General features: G+C 39.4%; 1 protein-coding gene across 1 annotated transcript in view; it reads right to left on the reverse strand.

Moving 5' to 3' along the window:
• The window catches only part of GATB (glutamyl-tRNA amidotransferase subunit B), a 97,117-nt gene that overhangs the window by 7,991 nt on the left and 75,123 nt on the right, over positions 1 to 14,003 (reverse strand). The window lies entirely within an intron of this gene.

Consider the following 14,003-nt stretch of genomic DNA (forward strand, 5'->3'; position numbering starts at 1 on the left):
CAGAATTACTGAGAGGGTGGGGAGAGAGAGAGGACTAGAAGATATATCCGAGCAAATGGTAGCTGAGAACTTACCTAATCTGGGGACTAAAGCATTCCTGTCCTAGAGGCAGAGAGGACCCCTTCTAAGATCACGAGAGAGCAGACCAATGCCCTAGCATGTAATAGTAAAACCTGCAAATCTTAGAACCAAGGAATCCATCTTAGGGGCAGTGAGGGGAAAAGATTCCTTATGTACAGGGGAGGATTATCAGAATAACGTCAGACCGGCAAGCCAGAGAGGGCTGGCAAGACACTTTCAGGGTACTAAATGAGAAGAACAAGCAGCCAAGAATACTTTTTATTTGACAACGCTGTCATTCAGAATGGATGGAGAGAGAAAGAGATTCTAGGACGCGCAAAAACTGAAAGAATATAGGACCACTAAGCCAGCCCTGAAAGAAAGATTAAGGGGGGGGGGATGGGTTCTGTAAAAGGAGAAAGACCCCAAGAGTGATATAGAACATAAATTTACAAAGACAATGTATAGAAACAAGGACCTCACAGGCAATATCTTTCAATAATTACTCTCAATATGAATAGCCTAAATGCTCCCATAAAATGGCACAGGGTTGCAGACTGTATAAAATGATAGGACCTGTCCATATGCTGTCTACAAGAGACTAATTTGAACCTAAAGATACATCCCTACTAAAAGTGAAGGAATGGAGAATGGTCTTTCATGCCAATGGACTGCAAAAGAAAGCTGGGGTTAGCAATTCTTATATCAGACAAATTAGATTTTAAGCTAAAGACTATTGTCATAGATTCAGAAGGACACTATATCATTCTTAAAGGGTCTATCCACCAAGAAGATCTAACAATTATAAATATCTATGCCCCCAACATGGGAGTAGCTAACTACATAAGCCAACTGTTAACCAAAATAGAGAGATATACTGATAATAATACGTTAGTTGTAGGAAACCTTAACACTCCACTCTCAGCAATAGACAGGTCATCTAAGCAGAAAAATCAACGAAGAATTAAGAGCTTTGAATGACACACTGGACCAGATGGACCTCAAAGATTCATACAGAACATTCCACCCTAAAACAATGCACAAAGAACTTTCTCCAGAATAGACCACATGCTATGTCACAAATCAGGTTTCAACTGATACCAAAAGACTGAGATTATTCCTTGCATATTCTCAGACCACAATGCTTTGAAATTGGAACTCAATCACAAGAAAAAGTTTGGAAGAAGTTCAAACACTTGGAAGCTAAAGACCATCCTGCTCAAGAATGTATGGGTCAACCAGGAAATCAAAGAACTTAAATAATTCATGGAAACCAATGAGAACCAAAACACATTGGTCCAAAACCTATGGGATACAGCAAAGGTGGTCCTAAGGGAGAAATACATAGCCATCCAAGCATCATTTAAAGAAATAGAAAAGTCCTGAATACACTAACTATCTTAACAGCTTAAAGAACTGGAGAATCAACAACAAATTAAGCCTAACCCATGCACAAGAAGGGAAGCAATTAAGATTAGAGCACAGATCAATGAATTAGAAACCAGAAATGCAGTAGAACACATCAATGAAACTCGAAACTGGTTCTTTGAAAGAATTAATAAGATTGATAAACCACTGGCCAGACTTATCCAAAAGAAAAGAGAAAAAAATTATGAATGAAAGGGGAGATATCATGATTAACACCAAGGAAACAAATAATTATCAGGAATTATTATTAACAGCTATATACCAATAAATTAAGCAAACTATAAGAAATGGATGCATTCCTGAGAACCTATAAACTACCAAGACTGAAACAGGAAGAAACTGACAACCTAAATAGACCAATAAGCAGTAACAAGATTGAAGCAGTGATCAAAAACCTCCCAAAAAACAGGAGTCCAGGACCTAATGGATTCCCTGGGGAATTCAAACATTCAAAGAAGAAATAATACCTGTTCTCCTGAAGCTGTTCCAAAAAAAAAAAAAAAAAAGAAACAGAAGGAAAACTTCCAGACTCATTCTATAAGGCCAGGGTTACCCTGATCCCAAAACCAGGCAAAGACCCCATCAAAAAGGAGAATTTCAGACTAATATTCCTGATGAATAAGGGAGACAAAATTCTCAACAATGTCCTAATAGGATCCAAAGGTACATTAAAAGAATTATCCAACACGACCAGGTGAGACTTATCCCTGGGATTCAAGGGGGGTTCAACATTCACAAATCAATTAATGCGATAGAACACATAAATAAGAGATAAGAACCACATGGTTCTCTCAATTGATGCAGAGAAAGCATTTGACAAAATACAGCATCTTTTCCTGACTAAAACTCTTCAGAGTATAGGGATAGAGGAAACATTACTCAATTTCATAAAACCCATCTACGAAAAACCCACAGCAAATATCATTCTCAATGGGGAAAAGCTTGAGAGCCTTTCCCTTAAGATCAGGAACATGACAAGGATGCCCAATCTTGCCACTACTGTTCAACATAGTACTAGAAGTCCTAGCAACAGCAGTCAGATAATTAAAAGAAATAAAAGGTATTCTAATTGGCAAAGAAGAAGTCAAATGCTCTTTCTTTGCAGATGACACGATACTTTATGTGGAAAACCCAAAAGACTCCATCGCAAATTACTAGAACTCACACAGCAATTCAGTAATGTGAAAGGATACAAAATCAATGCACAGTAATCGGTTACTTTCTTATATACTAACAATATAACTAGTAAGTGAAACTGGAGAATCAATTCTATTTACAATAGCACCAAAACCTGTAAGATACCTTGGAATAAACCTAACTAAAAAGGTAAAGGATCTATTCTCTAGAAACTACAGAACGAAACTGAAGAAGACATAAAAAGATAGAAAAACATTCCATGCTCATGGATTGGAAGAATAAGCATTGTTAAAATATGCTTCCCAGAGCAACCTGTACTTTAAACACTATCCCGATCGCAATACCACTGGCATTTTTGAAAGTGCTGGAACAGACAATCCTAAAATTTGTATGGAACCAGAAAAGACCCAGAATCGCCAAGGAAATGTTGAAGAAGAAAAACAAAGCTGGGGGCATTATGTTGCCTGATTTCAAGCTATTACTACAAAGCTACGATCACCAAGACATGGTACTGGCACAAAAACAGACACAGAGACCAATGGAACAGAATAGAGAGCCCAGATATGGACCTTCAACTCTATGGTCAAGTAATCTTCCACAAAGGAGGAAAAAATATCCAATGGAAAAAAGACAGTCTTTTCAATAAGTGGTGCTGGGAAAATTAGGATAGCTACATACAGAAGAATGAAACTCGACCATTCGCTTATACCATACACAAAGATAAACTCAAAACGGATAAAAGATCTTAATGTGAGGTGGGAATCCATCCAAATCCTAGAGGAGAACATAGGCAGTAACCTCTTCAACATTGGCCATAGCAACTTCTTTCAAGACATGTCTCCAAAGGCAAGGGAAACAAAACCGAAAATGAGCTTTTGGGACTTCATCGAGATATAAAGCTTCTGCATAGCAAAGGAAACAGTCAACAAAACAGAGAGGCAACCCACGGAAGGAGAAGATATTTGCAAATGATACTACAAAGGACTGATATCAAAGAGCTATTAAAGAACTTCTCAAACTCAACACACAAAAAACAAATGAATCAAGTAAAAAAATGGGCAAAAGATATGAACAGACACTCCTCCAAAGAAGACATACAAATGGCTAACAGACACATGAAAAAAATGTTCATTATCATTAGCCATCAGGGAAATTCAATAAAAACCACATTGAGATACCACCTTATACCAGTTAGAATGGCAAAAATTGACAAGGGAAGAAACAACAAATGTTGGAGAGAGGTTGTGGAGAAAGGGGAAGCCTCTTATACTGTTGGTGAGTATACAAGTTGGTACAGCCACTTTGGAAAACTGTGTGGAGGTTCCTCAAAAAATTAAAAATAGAGCTACCCTATGAGCCCACAATTGCACTGCTGGGTATTTACCTCCAAGATATGGATGTAGTGAAAAGAAGGACCATATGCACCCCAATGTTCATAGCAGCAATGTCCACAATAGCCAAACTGTGGAAAGAGCCAAGACGCCCTTCAAAAGATAAATGGATAAAGAAGATGTGGTCCATATTCACAGTGGGATATTAGCCATCAGAAAAGATGAATACCCAACTTTTGCATCAGCATGGATGGGACTGGAGGAGATTATGCTGAGTGAAATAAGTCAAGCAGAGCAAGTCAATTATCATATGGTTTCACTTATTTGTGGAACATAGGGAATAGTATGAAGGACATTAGGAGAAGGGAAAAATGAAGTGGGGGAAATCGGAGGGGTAGATGAACCATGAGAGACTATGTACGCTGAGAAACAAAAGTGAGGATTTTAGAGGGGAGGGAGGTGGGGGAATGGGTGAGCCTTGTGATGGGTATTAAGGAGGGGCGGATTGCATGGAACACTGGATATTATATGACAACAATGGATCATGGAACACTACATCAAAAACTAATAATGTACTGTATAATAATTTAAAAAGACAAAAGTAGTAAAATCAACTACATCTACAAAAATTAGTTAAGGAATACACAAAATAAAGTGACTTAAAATATGACTTCAAAAACATAATGGGAAGGGGAGGAAAAATGTCATGCTTTTAGATGTGTTTGAACTTAACCAACCATCAGCTTAAAATAGACTGCCATGTACATAGGGTACTAATAATATTAAGAACCTCAGAGTAGCCATAAACCAAAGATCTAGAATAGACACAAGCAAAATAAAGAAAAAAAATTTAAACATAACACTAAAAGTCATCAAACCACAAGGCAGCAAGAGAAGAAGGGAACAGAGTACTGAAAAAACAACCAGAAAACAATGAACAAAATGGCAGTAAGTACATACCTAACAATTACTTTAAATGTAAATGAATTAAATGCTCCATTCAATAGACACTGGGTGGCTGAACTGTTAAAAAACAAACAAAACCACAAGACCCCAAAATGTTGCCTTACAAGAGACTCATTTCAGACATAAAGACACACACACACTGAGAGTGAAGGGATAAAAAAAGACATTCTATGTAAATGGAAATGAAGAGAAAGCTGGGACACCAATAATTATATCAGACAGAATAGATTTTTTAAGACAAAGACCGTAACAAGACAAAGTGCGCTACATAACGATAAAGGGATCAATCCAACAGGAGGATAGAATAATTGTATCTATGTACCCAATACAGGAGGACCTGAATATACAAAGCAAATAGTAACATAAAGGAAGTAATTAACAGTAATACATTTGGCCCTTGAACCGCAAGGAAGTTAGAGGCACTGATCTGCTGTCTAGTCAAAAATCACACGGAGCTTTTGAGTCACCCAAAACTTAAGTACTAAGAGCCTACTCTAGACCAGAAGCCTGATATCATGTAAACAGTTGCTCAACACGTATTTTGTAGTTGTATATATTATATACTCTATCCTTTCAATAAACTAGAAGAAAATGTTATTAAGAAAATCGTAAGAGAAATACATTTCTCTACTGTACTTATCAATACTGTATTGTCTGTTTACAAGAATCATGTCAGTACTAACACGTCAATACTATCTTATACAAAACACCATTACATGTGTTACACAAAAAAGAAAAGATAACATGAAAAAAGTTGCATTTACAAGATAAAAACTTTCTAATATATATTGAAAAAAGATACGTGTCTAAGTAGACCTGTGCATTTCAAACCTGTACTGTTCAAGGGTCAACTATATAATAATAGTAGTGGACTATACCACCTCACTTACGTCAATGGATAGATCATTCAGACAGAAAATCAATAAGTAAACAGTGGTCTTAAATGACACACTAGATTAGACGGACTTAATAGATAAACACAGAGCATACCACCTCAGAACAGCAGAACACAAATTTTTTCCAAGTGTGCATGGAACACTCTCCAGGAGAGATCATATCTGCCACAAAACAAGTTCTCAATAAATTTAAGAGGACTTAAATTATATCAAGCATCTTTTATCAAGCATCTTTTCTGACCACAACAGTGTAAAACTTAGATATAGATTTCAAGAGAAAAAATGGAAAGCACACAAACTTGCGGAGTCTAAAACACATGTTACTGAATAAACAATGGGTCAACAAAGAAATCCAGAAGAAATTAAAAGAAAAAACCAACTTTGAAACAAATGAAAATGGAAACACAGCATTACATGCAGCACAAGCAAATGTTCTAAGAGGGAAGTTTACTACAGTACAGGCCTCCCTCAAGAAACAAGAAAAGTCTCAAACAATCTATTCTTAGACTTAAAGAAACTAGAAAAAGAAGAATAAACAATGTCCCAACTTAGTAGAAAGAAAGCAATAATAAAGATCAGAGTAGAAATAAAACAATTACACACACACACACACACACACACACACACACGACCAAAAAAAAAAAAAAAAATCAATGAAACCAAGAGCTGTCTCTTTGAAAAGATAAGCCAAATTGGCAAACTTTTAGTCAGACTCATGAAGAAAAAAAGAGGCCCCATATAAACTTGGAAATGAAAGAGAAGTTATAACTGATACCAGAGAAATACAAAAGATACTAAGAAAACTTACATGCTAACAAACTGAACAATCTTTAAGAAACGGATAAATTCCTAGAAACATATAATCTTTTAAGACTGAATCAGGAAGTAATAGAAAATCTGAACATACCAATTACTAACAATGAAATTCAATGAAATTGAATCAGTGATCAAAAATTTCCTAACAGGGAAACTGGGTAGCTCAGTTGGTTACGTGTCTGCCTTCAGCTCAAGTCATGATCCCAGGGTCCTGGGATCGAGTCCCACATCAGGCTCTCTGCTCAGTGGGAAGTCCGCTTGCTGCTCTCCCTGCTTCTGCTCTCACTCACAAATACATGGATAAAATCTTAAAAATATATATATATTACTTCACAAATGAAAGTCCAGGCCTAGACAGCTTCACAGGTAAATTCTACCAAACACCTAAAAAAGAGTTAATACCTATATTTCTCAAACAATTCTAAAAAAACTGAAGAGGAAGGAACACTTCCAAATTCATTGTACAAGACCAGCATTACCTTGATAACAAAACTGAGGACACTACAAGAAAAAAACAAAGGCCAATGTCCATGATCAACAACAGATGTAAAAATCTTCAATAAAATATTAACAAATTGAATTTAAAAATAGGATGGGGTGGCCAGGTGATGGACATTAAGTAGGGCACATGTTGTGATGAGCACTGGGTATTACATGCAACTAATGAATCTTTGAACACTACATCAAAAACTAATGATGTACTATATAGTGACTAACTGAACATAATAAAAAATAAAAATAAATTTAAAGGATTATACACCATGATCAAATGGGATTTATTCCAGGGATGCAAGAATGGTTCAACATCCACAAATCAATCAAAAAGATATATTGTATTAACAAAATGAGGATAAAAATCCTATGACAATCTCCAAAGATGCTGAAAAACTTTTTGAGAAAACTCAACATTCATTTATGATAAAGAATCACAGCAAAGTGGGTATAGAGGGAACATACTTTAACATAATAGAGGTCATATGTGACAAGCCCATAGCTAACATACTCAACAGTAAAAGCTGAAAGCTTTTCCTCTAACATCAAGAACAAGACAAGGATGCCCGCTCTTGCCACTATCTAATTAGCATAGTACTGCAAGTCCTAGCTTAGTCCTAGCAATCAGATAAGAAAAAGAAATAAAAGGCATCCAAATTGGTAAGGAAGAAGTTAAACTGTTACTATTTGTAGATCATAGGATACTATATAGAAAAGACCCTAATGACTCCACGAAAATACTATTAGAATAAAGAAATTCAGTTGCAGGATACAAAGTTAATATACAGAAACTGGTTGTATTTTTATAATAATGAAATACCAGAAAGAGAATATTAAACGTACCTAGGAATAAATGTAACCAAGGAGGTGAAAGACTAGTACTGTGAAAACTGTATATTGCTGATGAACAAAACTAAAGATGACACAAAAAAATGGAATGAGACTCCATGCTCACTGACTGCAAGAGTTTATATTGTTGAAATGTCCATACTATCTAAAGCAATCTATAGATTCAATACAATCCCCATCAAAATACCAATGTTATTTTTCACAGAACTAGAAAAAATAATCCTAAAACTTGTATGGAACCGCACAAGATCCTGAATAGCCAAAGCAAGCTTGAGAAAGAGTAATAAAGCCAGAGATGTCATGTTCCCTGACTTCAAACTGTACTACGACGCTACAATAATCAAAACAGTATGATACTGGCACGAAAACGGACACATAGGTCAATGGAACAGAATACAATGCTCATAAATAAACCCACACTGATACAGTCAATTGATCTATGACAGAGGAGGCAATAAATATAATGCAGAAAAGACAGTCTCTTCAATGGTGTTGGGAAAAATGAACAGCAACATGCAAAAGAATGATACTGGACCAGTTTCTTACACAAAATGAACTCAAATCGATTAAAGACCTAGATATAAGACCTAAAACCGTAAAACTCTGGAAAGAAAATAAACAGTAAAATCCTGGACACTGGTCTTAGCATGTTATTTTGGATTTGTCTCTTTAGACAAGGGACGTAAAAGCAAAAATAAACAAACGGGACTACATCAAACTAAAAAGCTTTTGTACGGTGAAGGACACCATCAACAAAATGAAAAGACAACCTGCTGAATGGGAGAAGATGTTTGCAAGTGCTATATCTGATAGGGGGTTAATATCCAAAATATATTAAGAATTTCTACAACTCAACACCAAAGCCAAAACCAAACCCAAACCCTAGATAATCTAATTAAAAATGGGCAGAAAACCCAAATAGACATTTTTCCAAAGACATACAGATGGCACATGAAAAGATGTTCAACATCACTAATCTTACAGGAGATACACATCAAAACCACAATGAGATATCACCTTCTGTCAGAATGGCTAAAATAAAAAACAAAACAAACAAGGGTTGGTGAGGATGTGGAGAATATGGAACTCTTCTGCACTATTGGTAGGAATGTAAACTGGTGCAGCCACTGTGGGAAACAGTAGGGAGACTCCTTAAAAAACTAAAAATAGAACTACCATATGATCCAATAATCCCACTTCTGGTTATTAATCCAAAGAAAATGAAAACACTTATTCAAAAAGATATATACTCCCCTAGGTTCATTGCAATGCCATTTGCCATAGCTAAGATATGCAAGTAACCCAAGTGTCTATGGACAGATGACTGGATAAAGAAGATGTGGTATATGTACACAATGGAATATTACTCAGCCATAAAAATGTACAAAATCTTAGCACTTATGACACAGATGGACCTAGAGGGTATTATACTAAAGTCAGAAATAAAAATACCAAATGAGTTCATTTATATGTGGAATTTAAAAACAAAACAGAAACTGACTCATGGATACAGAGAAGAATATGGTTGTTGGCGGGGGAATATATGAAAGGGAGGTATATGTAAGAGGTATAAATTTATAAAAATTTTTTTTTAAAGATTTTATTTATTTATTTGACAGAGAGAGATCACAGTAGACAGAGAGGCAGGCAGAGAGAGAGAGAGAGGGAAGCAGGCTCCCTGCTGAGCAGAGAGCCCGACGTGGGACTCGATCCCAGGACCCTGAGATCATGACCTGAGCCAAAGGCAGCGGCTTAACCCACTGAGCCACCCAGGCGCCCCAAGAGGTATAAATTTATAAAACAAATCACGGGGATTCAAAGTACAGCACAGTGAGTACAGTCAATAATACTGTAATAACTTGGGTAACATGGTAACTAGAGTTATGGTGATCATTTTATAATGTACATGAATTTTGAATCACTAAGTTGTACACCTGAAATTAACACAATATTATGTGTCAACTATACTTCCTTTAAAAAAAAGTCAATACATATTCACTGTAGGAAATAAGGAAATACAGAAATGATAAAAAGGAATCACCTATAATTCCCATTCCCTCAATACAACAAATGTATTTTGGTGTTTTTCCTTCCCTTATTTTTGTTTTATAACACAGGTGCATTTGTAACATATGGGCAGTTTGTGACTTGCTTTTGTTTCACTTATTACAGAACTACTTTTGTCTATTAATAAAAAATTTAATATCAAGTGTATTTATCATAATGTTATTAAATGATCCCTCTGGTAGGTATTTAGACTCTGGCCAGTGTTTACACTGTTCCTCTGCAGAGTCACCTAAAAAAGTGCATAGAGAATGTCCACATTCAGGAAGAGAATGTGGAAATCTCAAGAGGAATCCAGATCGCTGGCTCAAAATGGAATCACCTGCGAGGACTTGTGTATGAAGAGTCCATGCAGCAACTCTACAGGAAACCGAGGAGGGAAGCTCAGCAGACACCCTGTGGCTCAGGCCTGGAAGCAGGCACACCTGGCAAACACAGGAGGCCGCTCCTGGGCCTGCATCACTTCTGGCCCGCGACAGCCACCTTGGCAGAAAGCACAGAGCCGACCTGATCCAGGGGACCAGAGGGTCAGCCTTTGCTTGGCACCTATCACAGTGGGACCCGCCCCGCTCCAATGCTGGCTGCACTGGCTGGCGCCAAAAGCACCAGAACAGAGGCGGTGTGAGGCAACCCGGGGATCACTGCCAAACCACACGGTTTAGGAGGAAGAACAGGACAATGCTAGCATGGATACTTTCCACCGCAGAGAGCTGGCCGCTCCCTGACAAAGGAGGGCGGTGGTACAGAGTGAGGGATGCCTAGAACAGCAGCGTCCCCGGAACACACGGGAGCCCTGTGTGTGGGGGTGCTCTCTACGCCCAGTTAGAACACACCAGGTCTTTATTAACTTCTCCAATCAGTTAAGGAGCCCCCGCAGCCCAGCCCCCTGGGCCGATGCAGTAGCCAGTTGTCTCAGCCCGGGCTTGTTTCTGTTTCAGACCCAGACTGTGTGCTCCGGGCAGAAGCCCAGCAGGGCAGGAGCCATGGAAGGAGGATGGGGAGCGCCTCCAGGCCAGACTCTGCAGGGCTCCCCGGCCCTCTTGCTGCAAACACAACAGCCTCTGTGTTCACCAGCCTTGTGCTGCAGCGTAAATCCTCAGTTTTTGTCTCTGTTTCATCACCACCCTGGGATGTTCTATCCTGGTTCAATTGTTTCTGGCTAGGCATGCAGCTCCCAGGCCCTGCTGCTGCCTAGGCAAGACAAACATTGGTGACAAGGGACTCCTAGGGTAGTGCAGGCCATCTGTTAAATGGCCACAGAGAGCACGGGGTCATGCAAGCTGGGAACCCCCAGGCACACACTGAACAGGGAGCTGGCTCTGACACATGGGGCAGAAGCTCTGCCTTCAGGTCCCTGGGGACTGAATTCACACACTCCTTCAATGACTACCCCTGTTTCTCTGGCTGGTGCTATTTTTATAGCATCTGGTAGGAAGGATGGAAGGAAAGCAGGCAGGCCCCTTGCCTGCCCAGGGGTTTCCAGGGTCAGAGTGTGGAGGAAAGGCCTGTTAAGGGAGAAGGCAGGGAGGCGGCTGTGACAGTTCCAGAAAAGAGGGGTCCCCTCTGCTCAAAGGCAAGTATTGGCAAAGGTCATTCTTCTAGAAGGGCACAAACAACGACCCAAGTCCCTAAGAGAAGCAGGGCACAGTAAAATGCACAAAGAACTGAACCACCAAAAAGGAGAAGACATCAAATCATTTGTAACCGTTTTACAGCAGGACACAGAACATCTTCTACTTAAATGGGTTTTGTGATTTCTCTTTAAAGCAGACCCCAAAGCAGACTAGAAGAAATGGGTTAAGTGGCACGCCTACATGTTAAAATTCAGTCTCCGTCTCTCCGGAACCCCCAGCCGGCCTGGTTCCAGCAGAAATGCTAACTGGACCATCCCCAGGAGACAGCGGATCCGTTTCATCTATTTCAGTTGTGCACAAAGGGGACACATACACATTCTGCACGATTTCCCCTGGGGCTGCGGCTGGCCAGCAGTCTGGCCAGCACCTGGGGCCTCCAAAGATGCTGTCTGCAGGGGAACTGTGACTCTGATGGCCCACTCCTTGGGGAGGGGAGGAGTGGGGGTTGCTACCCACTGCTCTGATAGGGGGCACTGGATGCTGTGACAGGAATCCAGGCGATTTTGTCTATGGTTACCAGGAGGCTGCTCACGATGAGAAATCATCTTTTTCTCTGTTACCACAAAACAGGGGTGCTTCCTGGTAGCAACCTCTCAACTCCCCCTGGCCTCAAGAGTGCCCAAGAGTGCCAAAGGGATGAGGTTTGTAAATCTCCGAAGCACTGCTGAACACCCATGAGGAAGGCCCAGTGAAAGGTGTAAGGGACAAAATAATGGCTGATGACATAAGGGGGAGAGATGAGTCAACAATAAATTATACATAAACTGGGAGAGTCTGTGGCATTCAGAATGTTCTAAGGGCAGGATGATTCTTTCTACCAATCTGTCATCCTTAGGAGTCAGTTACTTGGTCAGTTTTTTTCCCTCATTCATGGTTGTCTAATCAGTACTAGAACCTCTTACAGTTCTGTCAGAGGGAAACACCAAGGAGTGGAAGCCCAGAATCTTTCCGCTCCGCCTGAGTACCCTCTGGCTTACAGGATTTCTCAAACCCAAGGCCTACGTGGATTCTTTTGTTAAATTCAGTAAAAACTAATTGTAACATTTTTCTTTTAAAAAGTATATACTTTATATAAAAGACACAGAAAGATGCTCAATATGGTTAGTCCTTAGGGAAATGCAACTCAAGTCCACAGTGAGATATCACTTTACACCTACTAGGATGACTACAATCAAAAAGACAAGTGCGGGTGAGGCTATGGAGAACTGGAACCGAACCCTCATGTGTCGCTGGTAGGAAGGTTCTTGGTGCAGCCTGCCTGGAAAACAGGCAGCTCCTTAAAATGTTCAATGTAAATTACCATATGACCCAGAATTCCATTCTTATAGGTCTCTAACCAAAGAAACTTGAAAACATACGCTCAAACAAACGCATCTGAACACAAAGGTTCAAAGCAGCATGCTTTGCTGGTGCAAGTGCGTGGGAAGATACCTGGCATGGTGTTAATGCAGCGAACCCAGTATTAATGGTAGTTATTTCAAGGTGGCAGAATCCGAAGATCTTCATACTATTCTGCATTAAAATCTTTATAATGAATACCTTTTTTTTTCCCAGCAGAAAATCAGTAAATGGTTTTCTTAAAAACAAAACAAAGTAGAAAAAGGAAGAGAGCAAAACCCCCAAGGCAATAATATATACAGGAGATTCCCTCATACCAGCATACGTTTAATACCTTTCTAATCAGACTTTTATTTTAGTTTGATTACCTCACCGCAGCCAGGATTCACCTCGCTTTCTTTAAACATGCAGGAAGTTGACAGAATTCAAAGGTGTCCCCATCTATATCTGAACCAGCTGTCAGCATCTAGCATTTTCCACTTCTTCCCACTGAACCAATCATATTCCCTGTACTACGCTTCCTTCCTCCTTCCCACTCCTTCTTTCCTTCCCTGCCTTTCTCCTGGTCTGATGGGGCAGGAGGAGTGAAAAGGTGAATTTTTTTCCCCTCTTTCATTTCAAATGCTACAATTCATCTGCTCTTATGTATACACATAGTTTTTTCCTGCCCTTAGGCCATCTAATCATCCTGTGACTGCTGAGCACTGTTAACAAACATTTGTATTCTTCTGACATCCAAGCAACCCAAATCCTTCCCTATGTGTGCCAAGGACCCTGCAGCCGCCAGCCTCACGGGGTGGCTAAACAGAACCTTTACTGGTTCTGTCTCCAGTTTCATTGCACAGAGCTGGGTGTGAGCTCCATAGTGCCTTATAATTAGCCCCAAAGCAGCTGCTCTTCCAAAGCCTCACTTCGTACCTGCCACGACTGTCGATGTGTATAAATATTAAATGCAAAAGGCACCATTAAAGTCACATTAAGCTTCTGGCTGA

Source organism: Mustela nigripes, chromosome 1 (genome assembly GCF_022355385.1).
Source record: "Mustela nigripes isolate SB6536 chromosome 1, MUSNIG.SB6536, whole genome shotgun sequence".
In the NCBI taxonomy this organism is placed as follows: Eukaryota; Metazoa; Chordata; class Mammalia; order Carnivora; family Mustelidae; genus Mustela; species Mustela nigripes.